The sequence below is a fragment of the Anopheles nili genome, chromosome 2 (assembly GCF_943737925.1).
Source record: "Anopheles nili chromosome 2, idAnoNiliSN_F5_01, whole genome shotgun sequence".
In the NCBI taxonomy this organism is placed as follows: Eukaryota; Metazoa; Arthropoda; class Insecta; order Diptera; family Culicidae; genus Anopheles; species Anopheles nili.
Window position 1 is genome coordinate 34,992,174 of NC_071291.1, and position 18,185 is coordinate 35,010,358.

The following is an 18,185-nucleotide window of genomic DNA, read 5'->3' on the forward strand; positions in this document are numbered from 1 at the left end:
CCTTTAAGCGAAACCGCCCCACCGTATCTAGGTTACGGCTGTCGTTTATGTCCATTTCGTGATTTTTCACAATTTTGCGCACTGACCGAACCGGTGACTTGCCAAGCCCGACCTTCCATATTTGGTGTTGCCTCCATCGCCAAGCCCTGGCATGGCACGGAAAGGCGTGCCGTGGCCGTAGGGACCGTGGAAGGCACCGAAACAGGTGTGTCTGCCACCGAAAGGCCGGTATTTCGACGATGCATTACGCGAGGTAGCGTTTCGTTCGTTCTCAAAAATAAATCAAAACTAGCCCAACGACTGTTGGCAGTTCGCAATAGTCCAGGCAGTCGGCTGGAAGTGTCGTAAAAACGTAACATTACGTTGCGCAGACAAACAGACAGAGAGAGAGAGCAGAACAATTTCCCAACACTCATTGTTGGGCCGATGTATTTTGGGCATTTGCTCGGCGCTTTTGCAGCCAACGAACGGCAACAAGTTACAACGACCGTACGACCGTTTGCACAAGCACAAGCTCCGGTTGTGGCTTGTTTTGGGTTCGTGTGCACTTTACAACGCGTCCGCATGGGTTGCACTTTTTTGTGGCTTTTCCAACGGTCACCTTTTTCACGGGAGGCCGGGCGCATTCGTCCGGTGTAAGCCTCTCTTTTGCCCGCGGTGTGGCTTTCTCTTTCCAGCGTCCGTTTATTTTAATCAACCCCCGTACCGGAACGGCTCGCGAGGCTTAGTCGTATATGGGCATCATCATCATCGCCCATCGCTGGCTTGCTGCAAACACCTGACCGGCACTGTTTTCTCTTTCCGAAGGTCAACCACAGCCACATCGCCAAATAGCACCCCTAGGGACCGGTTTGGGGCTGTTTGTTTCATGTGTTAGTTTTTTTTTTTGGAGAATTGTTATCCGAATTCTCACACTCGCCAACACCAATAGCCTGTAGATGACAACACACGGTGTATTTGGTGGCTGCAAGAGTGAGAAAATCCTCGAATGTTTGTGTGTGCGGCAATGTGAAGAAGCACCCTTGAAGGAGTTTGCTTTGCAATGTCGATAACGGATTGAACGATATGCAAACCAACGATCAGTCAAGCTGCTCGTGATCGTATTTCATCCCCCATTTGTTGGCCGATCGCAGCGCGAAAGCTCCCATCAGCAGTGTGCTTCCAGCGCAACGGCTCACGGTGGGCCTGACGGCGAAAGTTCGGTATACTGGCGGCCGCCTTTTTGGCTGGCCGATGACGGCAGCCGGGTCTGGGAGTGCCCGCAAGAAAGTTGGAATCAAAACTCGTGCCGTGGAAAGAAAACAGCACCATCAAACCGGCCACACGGTCGCGATACGGTCGCTGGACGAGACGGTCGATTCCGGGCGAGATAAAACTGTCTCGCTTTGGTCCGTGCGCGTTTCTGTTGCAGTTTTTGTGCACCACCCTCCCTCCGCTGTAGTGGTAGTGGTACGCGTTTCTAGGTTTGTTAGCTGGCGGTACAGGTGTATTGGTACGTGCCCGGTGTCTCGGCTTTTGCATGCATGCGTCGTTAAGTTCACTTTCTCAACCAATTCGAGCGCCACCCTTTTGTGGGGTAGGATTGGTTTGCTTCGGAAAACTGATTGATGCACCCATTATGGTTGGAGCATCCCTTGTGCTAACGGGGGATGCGAACGCTCGAAAGGTGCGCTTGATCGATTACCGCCCGTTAAACCGATCTCCTGCACGTGTTATGCGTTATTATGCAGAGTGTTATGCTGCCGACGCCACATAAACGGCTCTCATAAATGCCACGCATGCATGGAAATCTTGGGCAAGGCGAGGCTATGATTGAAGCGAACGGACCAAGTGTCGTTATGTCAATGCGCGCAAGCTCTGGGCGGTTGGAAAACGTTGCGTCTTGAAAAATGAAAAACGAATTTCCCATGAGTATGGTGGGAAGGATGTGATGCGATTCAATTTCAGTTGAATGGGATTCTTATGCTACTGTTACCAGCAGGTTGTAAAACAACTGAAACAGGATTAAGATAAACGATTTGTTGGGTGTGAATTCAGGCTAACATTGCTTATGTAGCTCACATTGCATTGGTTACGTATTGTATACGTAGAACTTCACCTTTAATCCTGTATCCTTATTATTTATTAAGCTCAAATCAGTTATCATTGGATTTTTTTAATCCTCACTACACCTCTGTTTCAGCAGCTTATAATTACAATCTTACATGCTTGATTTTATATAATTTTGTTGTTTTCTAGGCTTAGTGGAGTAATATTGCAATAGAATTTCCGTTTTATTTAGCTCACAAACTCATAAATTGTTTTTGTTGCTTAAAACAACTAACTATGGCAATAGTGAACCGAATGATAGGCTAGCACGTTGATAGAATAAAAACCCTTGCGCAATAGAGGTTGAACAATATCGTCCCGAACAATGTTGTCAAGTAATCACCCTTGACACAAGTGTCACACACAGGCAGCATTTCAGATCGAATGTTTGGTCAGCACCGAACCAATCCAAACAACGCGAAGCCCTTTGAGCCCTCGCTGTAGCTTAGTCTAGTTTGGCCTGTTTCATGACAAAACAGACGATTGACTCACCACCCTAATGCAACAGGCCTTTCTCGTCATTGTTGCGTCTTGTGGGTTTGTGTTTTGATTAGTATTTCCCTTCGGAAACGAGACGAATGTTTACAGGACGCGCGCATCTGTGGTGCGTGGGAAGCATTGCAGATGATTTTGTTGTTGGCAGAGGCAGCAGGCTAGAATTCATGCGAAAGGGAAAGAGAACTTGACACGGCAGCTTTCCGGTGTGTAATTTTCCCGATGTTCACTGTTTTCATTGCTGTGGGTGCACGAGGTGCTGGTGTTGATGCTTTATTCTGAGCGATTGCCGGAAAAAGAGCAAATCGGCCATTAATCATTTGTGTTCTTCTAGTGCAAGGTTTTGTAACCAAAAGTAGCTTAGGAATTGCGTTTATCATACTGTATTAAATTGCACAAAATATCAGTAATATATTTATCTGCTTGCATACGTCGAGCGTTGATTTTGGGGAACAAATTATGTCTCTTTTTTAAGGCTCCACTCCTGATATGCTAGCATTTCAATCATAATATGGAGTGACGCTATGTTGCAGTGATGTATTTCGAATGGAAAGTTGTCCTGGTGGCGTCTGGCATTGAGCTGTGCTTAATAAATCATTGCATTTCTGACAGCTTGATTAATTATGCTGTGTTAGCTCATTTTGGTATATTGTGCTTGTTGGATATCTGTCGCTTGAATGGCGTCCATTTATTTCGGCTTTATTGCATACCAGTTGATGTTGTATTTTGGAGGAAAACAGATAACAGATCTGTTTCGAATGGAGAATTAAGAGAGTTGAAATGAAGCGAGTGTTGTTTTCAAAACAACATTTTGGGGTAAGTGAATACTTATAGCTTTGCCGATCTACACGTATCATTCGAGACGTTGTCGTGGCAGATGTAAATGTTTCAAAATCAAACTGTACCAAAGTGTTATTTGTTACCATACTCTGGGCGATGGAAAATTTGAAAATAACATTTGCCCTAAACAACGCTTTCGAATCGTCTCGAAGCTGTTACGTTGTTTCACCGCATCTCCATCAACCAGAATAAGGCGTTGGGTTGCATCATTAGCATCGATTTTGTTCATTATTTTCGTGCAGCCGGGAAATGGATTGCTCATTGCAGGGAATTAAGGGAGAGCCGGGTGCTGGCAGTTGACCGAGTGACCGTCGTTGCATTATCACTAATGGAGTATCAAGCGCCCGGGCCGTAATCTGCTTAGTGTTTCGGAAACCTTCCGATTACATGGGGCACGAGGTGCAGCATCGAATAAAAGAGCGACTTATTTTCCGAGCACTCTGTGCCGTGTCCCTGTCTGTACGCCCTCGAAAAAGGGCACCCTCTTTTCGCTTTTTTCCTGCCCAACCCGACAGCGTTTTCACGACCCTTCAAACCTCTTCGACCACTTCTGATGCGCCCCCAGAGACCGCTTCTTTCACGCTTGTTTCCAATCACTCCTCGCGGGACGGGGGCATATTTTCCCTTTTGCTGTTTTCCCTGGTCACGTTTCCGTTCCACCACACCCTTGCCAAGCTGAGCACGGAGGTGAACCGGCGCACCGGGCTGCCATGGCAACGGCCGTCTACCGGGTCCGGTGGAAGCTCCGGGTCCCGCCCAGTGGGTGTGGGAAATGCCATTTCCATTCTGCCTCGCCCTCGAACCCGAAGGCGCCCGTCGTACGCATGTGCGGTAAAACCGTACCGGCAAAAACCGGGCACGTTCAGCGTGCTGCTGTCGTCAACGACACAAAGCGAACGACCGGAAGCTCGCAAGTTACGCATTCCGGCGTGGCAAACCCGAATTGAGACAATCGGCGTGTTACCGTGGTTAGGCTGTGCTGGACCCGATAAGCCCGAGGGAAGGAAAAATCGAAGGAATATGTAATGGGTGTGTGAGCGGGAGAGTCACTGCGGTGTGAGAGGCGCAGATATTTCATTGATTCATTTTCCGTTCATGGAACAGCGGCTGTCGAAAACAGCACCAGACACCGGACTTTCAGGACAGTGGCGTTGTTAATCCTGCCGAAGCTCCACCAGTAAGGAAGCTCGTGCAACCGGAAAAAGGTTTTATCCAGCGCGAAATGCGGCAAATTGAAGGAAAACATCTTCTCTAGTTTTCGCCAGAGAGTGATATTGGTGAAGAAAATTGCTCCGACCCTCGTGAGCGGCGGCGTTACGCGAGCTTTGATTACGTTGGGCTTTGCGCCACCGCTGACGTGCGTTACTCACACGAAATGACGCCTTTTTCACGCCCTTGCACACCTATGCCACCCAGATGGATGTTGGTTTTGTCCGTGGCTGCTTGTTTGCACCGTTTGTGTGTTTATTGGAATGACTCCGGTTTCCGTGCCGAAGTTTAGATTGCTTTTCTGACGCGCACCAGTTAAGGTGGGTGTTGTGGGTGGGTTTTTCCTCCGCCCACTCCCACAGGTGAAGCAGCGAATTCAATCAAAACGATGATGGGTGGGTGAAATTAATTGATACACACACACATACGGAGAGCCGGTAACTTCCGGCAGTTGTTTGTTATGGTTGCGGTGTGGGATATACACAGTCGGGCATTTGTTTCGTTTATTCGTGTTTTTATTTTTCGTACCTTTACACTCCTATGCTGACCTTTCGGTTGATTGGAAATCCAGAGCCGCAAAACAGGAAGCACCCCCGATCTGTGAACGGTATGTTTGTGATCGATTTCATCCCCCCGGAAGGCATCTGCACATCGTGACGTCATTTCCGATCGGATACTGACATTCGATCGGTCCGCAATGGAACCGCAAGGTTTTGAGATGACAAAACCACCCCCCATCGGGTTGCAAGTAGAAAGCGAAATGAGCTTGTTTGTGTTGGACTTTCTTCTACCGATTCAGCACCTGAAACCGCCACCAATTGACACCGAGTTGTTGTGTTGAAGGGTAACTTAAAATGTTGCCCTCCCCATGAAGGTGTGCGTAAGGCGCGTGACCTGATATGGATATGGAAATGTGACGCTTTTCAGTTCCTGGTCGCTTGGATGGTTGCGTTGAAAGGCGCGCGCGTTTGGCGGTTGCTCTTTTCGAACCGTGGAAACCTTAGAAATGTTTTGCGTCGAGCCGTTTCATAGCGAAACATGACAGCAAGCACATGGGACGCCCTTCATCGTAGCGCAACGGCCCCAGTTCCAGGCGAAGGTTCTGTTGTGTGCGATCGGAAGTCGTCCAGTGTGGCGCCCGGCAATAATGCAGCACCAATGCCGCTCGGATCAAGTGAACCGTGGTGAAGGTCAGCTTGTGCGAACGATCCATCATTTCTGCCACGACGGTTCGGTGGCGTTTGAAGGTGGCCAGTGCTCCCTTGATAGGAGTGCTTGGTGGTGGGTGGCGTGTGCAGTGGGTGGCCTGTGTGGGGGTGATGATGCATCGTTGCAATCGATGCAGTCCTCAACCCACCATGTATGGTGGCATTCGAACGATCAACGAAACGGGGCCCGCTTGCTCGCCTGCCAATTTGCAATTCGGATCAGCTAAGGTGTTGTTCGTGTTCGAGTTTGACGGTCATTTAGGATAATGCACACAGGTGCAAGTATTTCCATTCTTTAAGCCAACCGATGTTTGCTTAAATATTTGTTTCGTTTTCATTCGCGTTGTTTTTGATGTGCAAATGAAAGATGCGCACTTCAATTTGTGTAAGTGGTTGTCTTAATAAGCTTTAAAGAATAATTTATATAGGTGAATAAAAATTTGCTGTCCAAATTATATCCAGCGCATTTAATGAAACACCTAAAATAAGCTCTAATCAACCGCCCTAAACGTTAGAGTGAAAATTTTAATTTTCCTCCCGAACATGCCCCAAAGTCCGTACACCCTCACGAACAAGCAGTAAATTGTGGAAACTAATTTCGACAAACCAACGGAGCTTCGGAAAATGTGCCAGTCATGGTCATGCCGGAGGCCCACCGACAGGCCTGGGTATGTTCTCTCTTTGTCCCCAAGGATTCGCTGTTATGAGTTAGTAATTTTCATAGCACACAATTCAGCGCCCGCGTTGGGCCACAAAACGTCGGACAAGCGGGACATTTTTGGTGCTCTTTTCGGGTGGCGGGTTCTATTCTTCTGCCATCGCCCAAAGGCAAAACGCCCGTGGTGGTTGCTGTGTACGTTCGGCAGAAAAGGGCCATCCGGCCGCTATCACCATCTTCGGGTACGGTTTCTGGAGGCAAATTTGCATTCAAATATTCACCGTCACTCCATCACTCTCGAGTCGTGCCACTACTTTTGCCACTGGCGAGCCACTATTTGCCATATCGCCTTGGGAATCCCCGAAAGCTCTGTCCCTCTGTGTGTGGGGCCCGACTTGGGGCGTATGTGTGCCACTCTGGCGCCTTCTAGTGAATGTCGCGTTCTTCTCGCTTAGGCAGCCATCGTCGGGAAACCTCACCAGCCGAATAGCTGAAGAATTAAAGTCCACCATCGGCTCGAACACTGGCAAGTCGTTCGCTTGTATTCAAGCACACCTTCGAGCACACTAAAAACCACACAACCACCACAGCAGAATCCACCGTGTCGGAGATTCCGCGCCCGTTCGCTTCCATGAGTTGGGAAACACGCAGAAACCAGTCCGGCAGGTTTTTTTTTCTTTTCTTGTTCCATCAGCTCAGCAAGCAAAAGCTCTACGACACCACACCACACACCATCGCGCTTCGGGTTCCATTCGCTGGCACCACCGAGATGGTATGGTTTCTGCAATGTTGTAAATTGTAATTGAACGGCGCGCATACTTTGGCGTCGGCCGGTTATAGAGGGCAGGAATTTAAAATGAATGTTAATGTCGGCTATAATATCTCGAAAATAAAATCAAAGCAAAGTGCCAAAGTGGAGGCCCACACTACGCAGTGTTTAATCTGCCCCGATAGTGCTTCTTTTATTGCAGCTCTCGTTTGTGCTTGTGCAATTTCCCGATTTACAGTCGCATTTCAGTTCCCGTCGACCGGTGGCTTTGTTCGTTCGTGATTTGTGGTTTCGCCAAATCGTTGCATTCGGTGCATTTTTGGGAGGTTTTTTTTTACGCACCTCCCCGATGGGTTTCTCCATCGCCCGATGCTGCTTCACGTAATTACGTAAATCTTCCGCCGTGTTGATACTGACGCCGGCTAGAGGAGTTGGTTTTCGGTTGCGCCGCAACCCCTCCTAGACAATGATGGGATAGCAGTGGTGTTGAGTGGTTTAATTGATCGTCTATTTTTTTTCACCGCTCTTTTTGAGCGCAAAAATCAGCTTAACCGCGCATAACACATTATACAACATGTTTTATTGACCAGCGGCGAGCAAAAATAGAAGCGGGCACTCAAAATAAAACGGATGGGAAAGTAGTTGGATAGGGAGGCCTTATATTTCACCTATCCCGTAGCATGAAAGCACAGCAAATAGAACCACCGCTGCATCGCTGGTTGTGCTTACTTTCGGTTTCACTTTGGCAACGTTTCGAATCGGTTTCTCTCGCATTCGGTCTAGCTCGCTGATGTGAAGGACCATCCCGCGGGTAAAGAAGCAAGGATGGAGGCTCAGAAGGAAGGATACATTTTCATCCCGTATGCCGGAGGAGCCTCTACAGACGACGTCATCCTCTCGACCGATAACACAGAGGACATTCTGCTGATGATGCTACATGCTCCTTCTGCAGGTTCTGCGGTATGTCTGCTGCACGAGCGATGGAGACAAGTATCGTACGGGTGTATGTGTATTTTCAAAGCTTCCACATTCGCTTCCGGAAACACCAGCCCGCCGAGAGCAACTCCCGCTGGAGGATTCGTTTGTTTTCGGAGCACAAACTCCCTGTGAGCAGAGGAGGGCTATTTCAGAAGGAGCAAAATGTATGATGTATGGGTTGACGCATGGAAAAACGGGCGGCAGGAGTGTCGAAAAAGTTGAACCGTCGCCAAGGAAACGAATCCTACCAATCACGGTCGCCGGTGTCGCCAGCCAGGTCCGTCCTCGTTTCGGGCCGCTTTAATAATAGACTCTCCGTTTCTTCCGACGCAAACCGTGGAAACAATGCTGTAGTCGGCGCCAGCGGTAATCAACTGAATGCCTGGTATAAAAAGGGGAACCGTGCCCCAAAACGTGTGCTTCATCGGTCGGGGATTCGCTTTATTTTGCTTTTGCCGATTTTCCCGCCCCAGGATGTGGGTTCCCGTTTTCCAGGATGTACGCGCCACGATAAAAGGTGTAGGTAATCTCGTCTGCCCTTACATGCTTTCCTGGTAGCCAGACGTGCAGCAGACTCGGCTTGAGCCGCATGGCGTCATGACGGCAGTTGCGCGCGTGCAAGATTGTGCACAAATTGATGCCTTTCGCCACGTACCAGGATTATCATAACTTTTCAAGGCAACCCTCTTCCAGAGTCCACCCCCATCTCGGTAGCCTGGTTTTACCCCTGCCAGCCAGTACTGCTGAAAGGATGATAAATCATCCTTCTATCGCGCGCTCGGTGGCTCTAGTGCCGGGTTTCACTTTTCGCTGGCCATTTCGCAGTGGCAGAATATCAATTAGTGGTGCCCACCGTTGCCCACCGATGATGTCTGCCCATCCGTGGCGTTGCTGTTAGAAATACTGCATATGTTTCGCACGAAACCGATTCTAACGGACGGTCGGTGCTGGTTTCTACATAGTCGCTTCACCGTCGCAACCAAAGGTCGGTTGGTTTGGTTTTACCCCTTTGGGACGTTCCCTTTGGGGCTTTCCCATGCCGGAAAGTCTTTTATAATCTTTGATTTACGATCCGGCATCGAGGACCCGTTGCTCGGTGGGAGTCTATTCTGCGAATCAAAAGTTTAATCGCACTCATTAGCATGTGCATGTGCAAAATAATTATCGTGTTGGGCGGGGAGAAAGGCAGGATAACGAGACACGTAAACTGCGGGGCCATGTAAAACCAATTTGTTGACGGTTTAGTAGAGTAATTTCCATTTCCGCGTACCAACTCACTAATGGTAGAATTATGAATGTTAATAAGAGTGATGGACGTCGTTGGCATCTTACTAGCAGGATATGTGTATCTCTATTACTGCGCGAAATGTTAGCCATCATGGTAGTGTTATACCACGTCGGGAATATGCATGAATAATCATTTGTAATAAAGTTGCGCTAAATTCCGTTAAGGTCCGTAATGGACCTGTCATGAGCGCTGGTACTCGTCCTGGGGTACTCTACCAGTGATTAGTCTCGTTGACTCCACTCTCACCATTAGATAAAGATGTTTAAGCGATGTCGCTGTTGAAATTTATCAGTTTCATCTTCACCATCGTGCATTATGTGTGCACCTTTGCTCTCAAGTACGAGTACGAAAATGAGCTTCCACAATGCATCACAATGGACGGTTCGTCCCGCCCACATCGAGCGGCGCTGTTCCGTTCCATTAGATGCTAGAAATAACGATTCGGTGTTCAGTGCCCCCTAGAGCCACATCCAATTTACCTTAAGCGCGCCCATTCCACCAACGTCGGTTTCGTGGGTTGAAGTCATTATAAATTTCACGTTCGAACCTTCCAAATGCTGAAGCATTGACCCAAAAATTTGTCCTCTGTGTACCGTTCGCGGAGGCAAGGAGCAATTACTTTTTTTGCTTTTGCCTTTGTGTGTGTGTGGCTCAATACTTCAACGATGAGACCACCAGACCGTTGTGTGCCTGATGAAGGGTCTCTCTGGCACAGCTCGCGTGCTCGTGCTCGTTCCGTGCGATTGAAAAGTGAAGCCTTTCAGGATGCTTCCTCCCAAAACATCCGGACCGGTTCCGTCGGGGGTTTGCCTTGAAAAATAGAAGTAGCATTCCCTCCCCACAGTTGCCCCGCCAGGGAACGATGTCAACACTCAAGGGCGCGATCGATCTGGAGAGCGGTACAATCTCATCCATCAAAACAGTCCAATGCGCGCTTCGACTCTACGCCACATTCGTCGTGCGGTGGAATGGCATGCATTTCCAGGGTGGTATGCAACCGCGCGGGTCCTTGAACTTTGAAGATGGGTGGAACTGGGCACCGTTTGGTGTCATCATCACCATACTGTGGACTTCACGCTTTGCAGCTGTGTATGATGGTGCGTTCGTTGCATCAAATGGTGCACCATCAACAGTGCACTTCGATGACTTCCTTCTTGCGTTCCTCAACACGATTTGTCGCCAACGCTTAACTGGCTGCCGGGGTTGGGCGTGGAGGCGAGCCGTCTGAGCCCTCAGCTCATCATTATAATCAAATCCGGGCGCGCGGTGCCTTTCGAGCGCATTCCCATACACGCGGCCACAATCGACCCACGGGATGACGCCTTGCAGCTATGCAGAGCGAATCGACGTGCACATGAGACAATGAGACGCCAGTCAATCAGCAGTCGCTGGGGCGGTGAGAGAGTGCGAAAGAGCCGGCAAATGGCAATGGGAGGAGGTTGCACGTGACTTGCTTTGACTTTTCCGTTCGCCATTCCAGAGCAGAGCCAAGCTTCGCGCGGCTGACGAACGAAGCAACGTTGCACTTTGTTCGCTGCTTATAGAACGGCTTGACTAAACCGTTCCAGGATGTAGGCGATAGACGGGGTGGGTGTATGAAAAACAAGGCAAGATGATACAGGCGCACTATTTTTACGCTACTACGCGTAGACACGACCCAGGGGGGCGGTGTTTTTATTTTTGCCCCCTTCTGGCTGCTTGCAAGAATTACTTAATTATGTGAAAATAAACGGTTCCAGACGGGGTTTTCTCGCTCGAACGGTGGGTGCTGTACGTAGACACTTTTTTGTCGTTTAAAAAACCGTCTTACGGCACGTTATATCGCTGCTACCCGCCGGCAAGCACACTTGTTTCTAGTGTTTCTGTTTTTTTTTGCTTGCTGTTACTAGCATATATCATCCCCCAGTCGTGTCGAAGCTGCTCGCTTCGTTCATGTCTGGGTGAGAATTACTGGTGCCCCCTTTTGAATTTTCACGTTCAGTGAGAGAGAAAGAGAGAGAGGCGCGTCAATGCAACGATACGCCGGATGAAGGTTGCGCTGGGAATCGATGGGAAACAATGATTTTACATCCCACGTGCAGTGTGTTTTTGACTCACTTGGTACCGGCAGTAGCACGCCATCGCACTCATCGTTACCGTGAGTCAATGATGAGCTGAAAAGATAAGCGTTTTCGAGGTTGCACTGGGGGGAGCGGTTACCGTAGAAGAGGAGGACGCACCTAATGCCGATGAAAATGACGAAGAATTATGATCTCATCACCACCATCGACCCCCAGCAAGGGGTGGGTACGTTTATGTAAAGCGCCGTGTGATTTCCCTCGTATTCTGTGTGCGTGTGTGTGGTTTGTGCTTCTTTGCAATAAATAAAATGTTTCTTCCATTGCCATAGGAAACCGATTTATTTCTGTATTTCTTCTCTTTGCGTGTGCTAACGCTGCCTTTTGCGACAACGAGTGGGTCTTTTAGGATGATGCCATAACGGTATATTAGCATTTTTTTTTCAATTCTAGTGCACGACTATTTAACGATTACGAAAAAGTCATGAGGAGATTCATTTTTACCGCCGAAAGGATGTATTTTTGCATTTTCTATAGAGTATTGTAGTATTGAATCTGGTGCGATGATTTAATCCCTATTAATAGCCCAATCTGGCTACAATTTAAGTGATTTTTAAATGCGTATGTTAGTACACTGATAACCACTAACATACGGTGCACCCAATGTATATTATGATATGATATGATGGAATTACTTTTATGAGTTTTTGATTAGTTACATTTACAAAGTTTACATTTATTTAATTAGTTACATTTTCATTTTCATCAACTTAAATGAGTCAGCTTTGGCAAAGCCCCTAAGATAAAAATTTAAGTGATTTTTAGCTTTTTTCTTTGCCCCCCGTAGTTCATACTTTTCTACTTCGTCCTCGCCTTCCGGGAGTGAGTTTGACGTTTACCATTAAGCAAACTTTATCCTTTATTTAACTAACTTTTGTCGCCAGTAGTAGAACCGTCACATCAGGGATTTTTATTTGTGCTCTATCGCTTTTCCCGACGTTTCTGCTAAGCATAAACGGGTTTAACATTTTGTCACCAAATGCCGGATGTTTTCTTGTCCGGAAATGGCGAACGACGCTCGCTTGTGCTATAGATTATCAGCGTCAACGTCGACGTCACATGTTTTGATCGTTTTGCCTAGTTTGTGCACAAATTTTGCTTCTCAAAAAAATAAACTATGAGATGTTTCCTTGCTCACGACTAGTTTTTCGGTTGTATCGCTAATAAAGAGAAACGCTAGATGAACAATTTTTCACAAAAAATATTCATTCTAAATACTCAATATAGTTTAGTAACAAATGATCTTTTTTATGGGATTCATGGTATTGAATACGATATGTTTAAAATTCCATAATAAAATTAGACCATATTTCAGTAGGTTTTTCATCGTTTGCGCCAATTATCTGCCATTCTACAATGGATGCAAATGAATGCCTTGAATGTACTGTTGGCTTTAACATTTTAATGCATTCTTGTTTAAGAATTTGATCAGATGCAAAAATAACAAGCGTAATTTTCCCGGTACGACGATTCTACTTAAAATGTACATTTGTTCGTTTTGCATGTGGGTCGTCGTCATGCTGTTGCACAAATGGCTGTTTAATGCAAGATGAATTTTCTCAACAAGTAACATGAAGAATTTGAACTGTACGAGTATATTTTTTATTGCGTGTTACAATCCTAATCATGGACAGTAATTATTGTTTTTTATTCGTCAACAGTTATAATACATTTAACATACATTTTTGATTTGATTACGCTTAATCTTTATGTTCTTTATGTTCAATTATATTTTACATGAATGAAAACGATGCCTCTGGCTAGGCATCGGTAGCAACATTTAGAACTGTGGCGATTTCTTTTCCGCACCCAAGCGCAGATCCAATCAAGGCTACTTTCTCGACTTCTGCATCAAGAAACCCTCTAATCACGACGTCCAATAATAACCACACGCGCCTTGGGACAAGCCCTCGAAATTCTTTCCCTCGTTCTCAGCTACCCAAATGCGCGTGCTCACGCGTGTTCCAAAGCCCGCGGGAAATTACTAGCCGTATAAACGAGCTTGACGGAGTCATTATTTAAAATGGCAACGCACACGGTGCGAGCAAACTCTAGTCACAAACCGCTCGCACGGAGGAAGCAGTGATTAGTCGGACCGAAACGAGAGTGCAGCGTGGTGGTGATGGCAACGTGTTTGCGCTGGTTGCAGTTGCATTCGCACAACTGCACCGGCAGCTGCCACAATTAACGTCCGTGTCTATCTCAATCAGTCGATCGCAATTCAACAGAAATTAACCCCAACTAAATCTGCACTAGGTCACACACAGCACAGGTTCCGTGCCGGTGGTCGCTTCGTTGCACTGGGGCGCTTTTTGCTTCACTCTCTGGTGTACATTTTCCACCAGCGATTTTCCGGCTGCAACGCCCTGTTTCCATCACCCTCCGGCCAGAGCCACGGAGTCCCCATCGTTGAAGCCTGTTCACCGGCTAACGAGTTGGACTTTACGCAATGATATTTCTTAACTCGAGCGTAACACACCCTTGGCGTTGGACATTTGCCAAGTCCGATTGCTGGCCGAGTGCACTGAAAGGATAGAAGCAAAAAAAAATACAAACCCCCCAACCCCCACAACATTGATTGCGGACCATTAGGTGATCCGGTGTGGGTACGCGTGCGAATGGCGGTTGCAGTGGATTGTGATTTTTATATTATTTTTTTTTTCGCTTTCATGCCAGAAGAGGGTTGGTTGTGTGGGATGTGAGAGGTGCTGGCGGAACGGATGAAACAGATTTGGTTGCTTGATCAGCACTTTCGATTGTTCGCACCGGCGGTGTCTCTCGCGTACCGAAGCCCACCAAAGAGAGCGGTCAGACGGTTGCGTTGCATTTTGTTGTACGAATTTGTGGTCGGCCTCGGCGAAAGGTGCAGCTTGCGCCATGCCGGCGATAATTGTCCCGTGGGTGAAGTTTGAGCAACCAGCGCAAATGCGAACGGCGGCAGAAAGAGACTCTCCGGACAAGGTTAAATCTATTGATCACGGTTAGATGGACTGTTAGATGCGAGCCAACGGCAGGTAGCGGATTGTTTTGAGCGTAATTGATTCTTAACGATATGATTTGTCAGCTCTCTGAAGTCTGGAATGTTAATCACGCGGTGTATTTTTTCACGTTATTACAAGATAAGATAATCATGCAATACCAACAAGCGTGCTTTATGGTTTTTACTTTACTATTTAAATGTATTTTATTTAACATTTAACAACATTTTTTACATTTAGATAGATTGCATTCCTTTATTATTTTCGAAATATTTCTATGGGTATGTGTTACTGTTTCTGAAGTTTATAGCAATATTTTTTGGATGAGTATCTGCTGTCTATATAAAATACGTGTTGTACTACAAAAGTCGTTATGTAAAACGGTGGAATTATTGAAAACTCATTCATTTTCTATTCTTTGTACTGTTTATTCAAACATGAGGCAACAAAAGAAAAAAATCAATGATGTGCTTTTAATAGCAAAAATGATAAAAAAATCAATTTTCATCACCAGATCTGTCGATGCAGCTCCACACACTACAACTGTTGATTATTGTCAAATGGTTTATGCATGACCAACTATCATTCGTAGTCATTTTTGGTTTTATTTCCGTGGAGCGCTCTCCAACAGAGTGCGCCGTTGCATCGTGGGAAAATCGATCGAACGCTGGAAAAAAAATAATAATGGCTACTGATGTTGTTGGTGAGGACGATAGCGCATACTATTGAAATTTGGCGTCCATTATCGACGGCAGAAAATTTCCCAGAACCAGGCTGGGAATAGGCTGGTGTTGATGCAAGAATTAATGGGCCTCCGGTGGTGCGGGACACGCGGAAAACGGCAACTATGAAAGGCGGACAGTAAATTATTATTGCTTATCAGCAGCAGGATTGACAAACAATGCGTCGCAAAATGGGCACGTGCTAATCGCTTGCAGTAGATCATGAGCTGCATGCATTCGAGTGCTTTGGTGAGTTTAGAGCACGTTTTGCTTGATGTTTCAAGTGACATTGCACTGCAAGGTAGGGCAACTAACGTGGTGGATTGAATTCAAATTTAATTACAGTAGAAAATGCAAATCATTCTCATTGCATCGGCCAAAAGCCTTCAACAAAGCGGATGATAAAGAAAAATATTCGCATGCTTGTGAAGGCATTTCTGGTATTTTCTGATAAATTCCACCTTTGTGGTGCTCGTTTTTTTTTTTTGAGTGATTGATGCCAATCAAAAACCTTTGAACGGGACTCGAACCAGTGTGTTGCATTTTACTGCAGAATCAGCTTCATAAAGCACACCCAATTACACTCCGAACATCAATAGCTCCTCGACCATCATTCGTTCGCACTGGTTCGCCTTATGAACCTACCCGGAAATAGTTATGACCGCACGGACGCGATGCTATTCTCTCGGGTGTGTATGTGAGTGCGCCGTCTGAATAATATCCGGTGGAACTCAATCGAAATGGAACAAAACCGACCGATGATTTCGATGAATTATTGAGAAAATCGCAAATTGCCCAATCCCATCTCTCGCTTGTAGATTTCAGACTTTTTCCAACCCTTTTTTTTGTATTTTTCCGATGACCATTTTCGCAGGTAAAATGCGCAAATGATCGATTTTTCGAGGGTTAAAAGAAAAAAAAAGTCTCAATTTCGGCTCCGTTGCTTATTTCATACCTCATCTGTCTTCACTCTCCGCTACGTGCAAAATGTGCCCAAAAATCGAAGTAAATTTTCACCTGAAAGAAGCTTATTTATGCAAACATTTGCATTTCACTGTGCTGCAACACTTCGGCGCACACTTTTTTGTTTAACACTCTGAGCCCACCGAATGTGGAGGGCTTCAATGAAGGGTAGAAGAGCGTGTAGAGCACGATGAATCCGGTTCGCGATTAACGAATTCACCGTATCGTGCCCAACCGTAGAGAAAATATGGTAAAGCGAAAATGGATTTTATCTTCGTTGAAGGGAAAAATTAGAGACACCAGAGCACACCAGGTAAGCGAGAGAAACAGAAGCATCCAAATCGTCTACTACGCCCGGACAACCACTACCACTCGAGCTTGTGGCCATTTGCGAACGCACGGCCGGCGTATTCCGATGGGCAACCCTTTATCGCCACATCAAAAGCGCCTGCTGGGGCGTGATGGGTTTGAAAAATGCTGCAATTTATTTCGACGCCCTCTAACATCGGCTACTTTGCGTTTAATGGCGTGTTTCGGAGGCTGCTGCACCCAACCCAACTGAGCAGATGCAAATTTTGACTGCGCATCCTCATGCCAGTACTCCGCAAATATCACGTTCCCGAATGGTAGATTGCGTTTTTTTTTCTTTCTTTCTTTCTCTTTTCTCCAAACAAAAATTGGCTGTCGGTGAAAATCGATCCAAAATGATGCATTCAATCGATTCGAGTGAAAGTTTTGCAGACCACCGGCAGTCTGCGCCTACCGCCACCGCCCAGCAGTGTACATAATGTACGCGGTGGTGTTTCTGTGCGTGTAGTTTTCCTTCTTCTCGTTTTTTCGCCTATTTTTCCACCCACCCTTATGATAGTGGCCGACTCCTCGCCGTGTGTCGCTCGCGAACGCGTATGATCTCCTTTTTTGCTGCCGACGTGCCACCCGATGGCTGCTGCTGCACTTGATCTCTTTTCCAGCACTGATGATAGATTTTCACTCGTTCGTGTTCGGTTCACTTTTACTATATGCGCCACTTTTCCTCTCGTACTTTCGTGCCGCACGTAGTCGTTGCGTTCATGTGTGCTTTTTTCTCTCTCTCTCCCTTTTGTACTATTTTTTTTCGCCTATGCTCAACTAGCGCGTCCATTTCGCACCGTTGCTTCGCGTACATCATTGCGAGCAGCATCATGCGGTGGTTGATTGTTTTTCCCTCGGTTCTCCTTTCTTTATCACACGCGTGTTATGCTGGCTTGAGCTGGCGTTGAGTTTTCCTTTGACTGATCAGAGCATGGCTTTCTCGGGCAGCTAGAGCCGAGCCGCGGGGATTGAAGGGGGAGATTTGTTTCCGTAAATCATCGTTTGCCAGAACCGATGTTATGGTTCTGGAGTAATTTGTTCCAGTTGCGCGTGCGTGATTAGCTCGCTAAACATTCGTTCTTTTAACGCCTGCTTGTGCCAAACGGGCGGAACGTGACCAAATTCTAATGGGTTTCATACCGTACGTTCCATGTTTTGCTGCAACCTTTGATTTTCTTCCGCTATTGGAATCGTTGGGTAAATATTTTGATTTTATTTCATCTTTTTAATGTGGCACGTTAAACGCGACTCTGCAAATAGGCGATGCTGAGCGCAAGGGTGAATAGATGATCTAATTCGTCTATTACTCATACACTGTCTGGAACAATGTCATAAACGAAAAGATATCAACATGAATCTCAAAATACGCCACACCGCGTGAAGGAGATGAATTGTTGAACGTTTTACTGCAACACTGCGTAGCCTTAACTCATCCGATTGCACGATAAGAGGAAGCGAACAAACGTAGACACACACACACTGCCCCGTGGGCGAGTGATCTTGTTGGGCGAGGATCAATAA

At 46.7% G+C, this 18,185-nt stretch overlaps 1 protein-coding gene across 1 annotated transcript in view; it reads left to right on the forward strand.

Moving 5' to 3' along the window:
- The window catches only part of LOC128722088 (tyrosine-protein phosphatase 10D), a 32,977-nt gene that overhangs the window by 3,865 nt on the left and 10,927 nt on the right, over nt 1–18,185 (forward strand). The gene's annotated exons all lie outside the window — the stretch shown is intronic.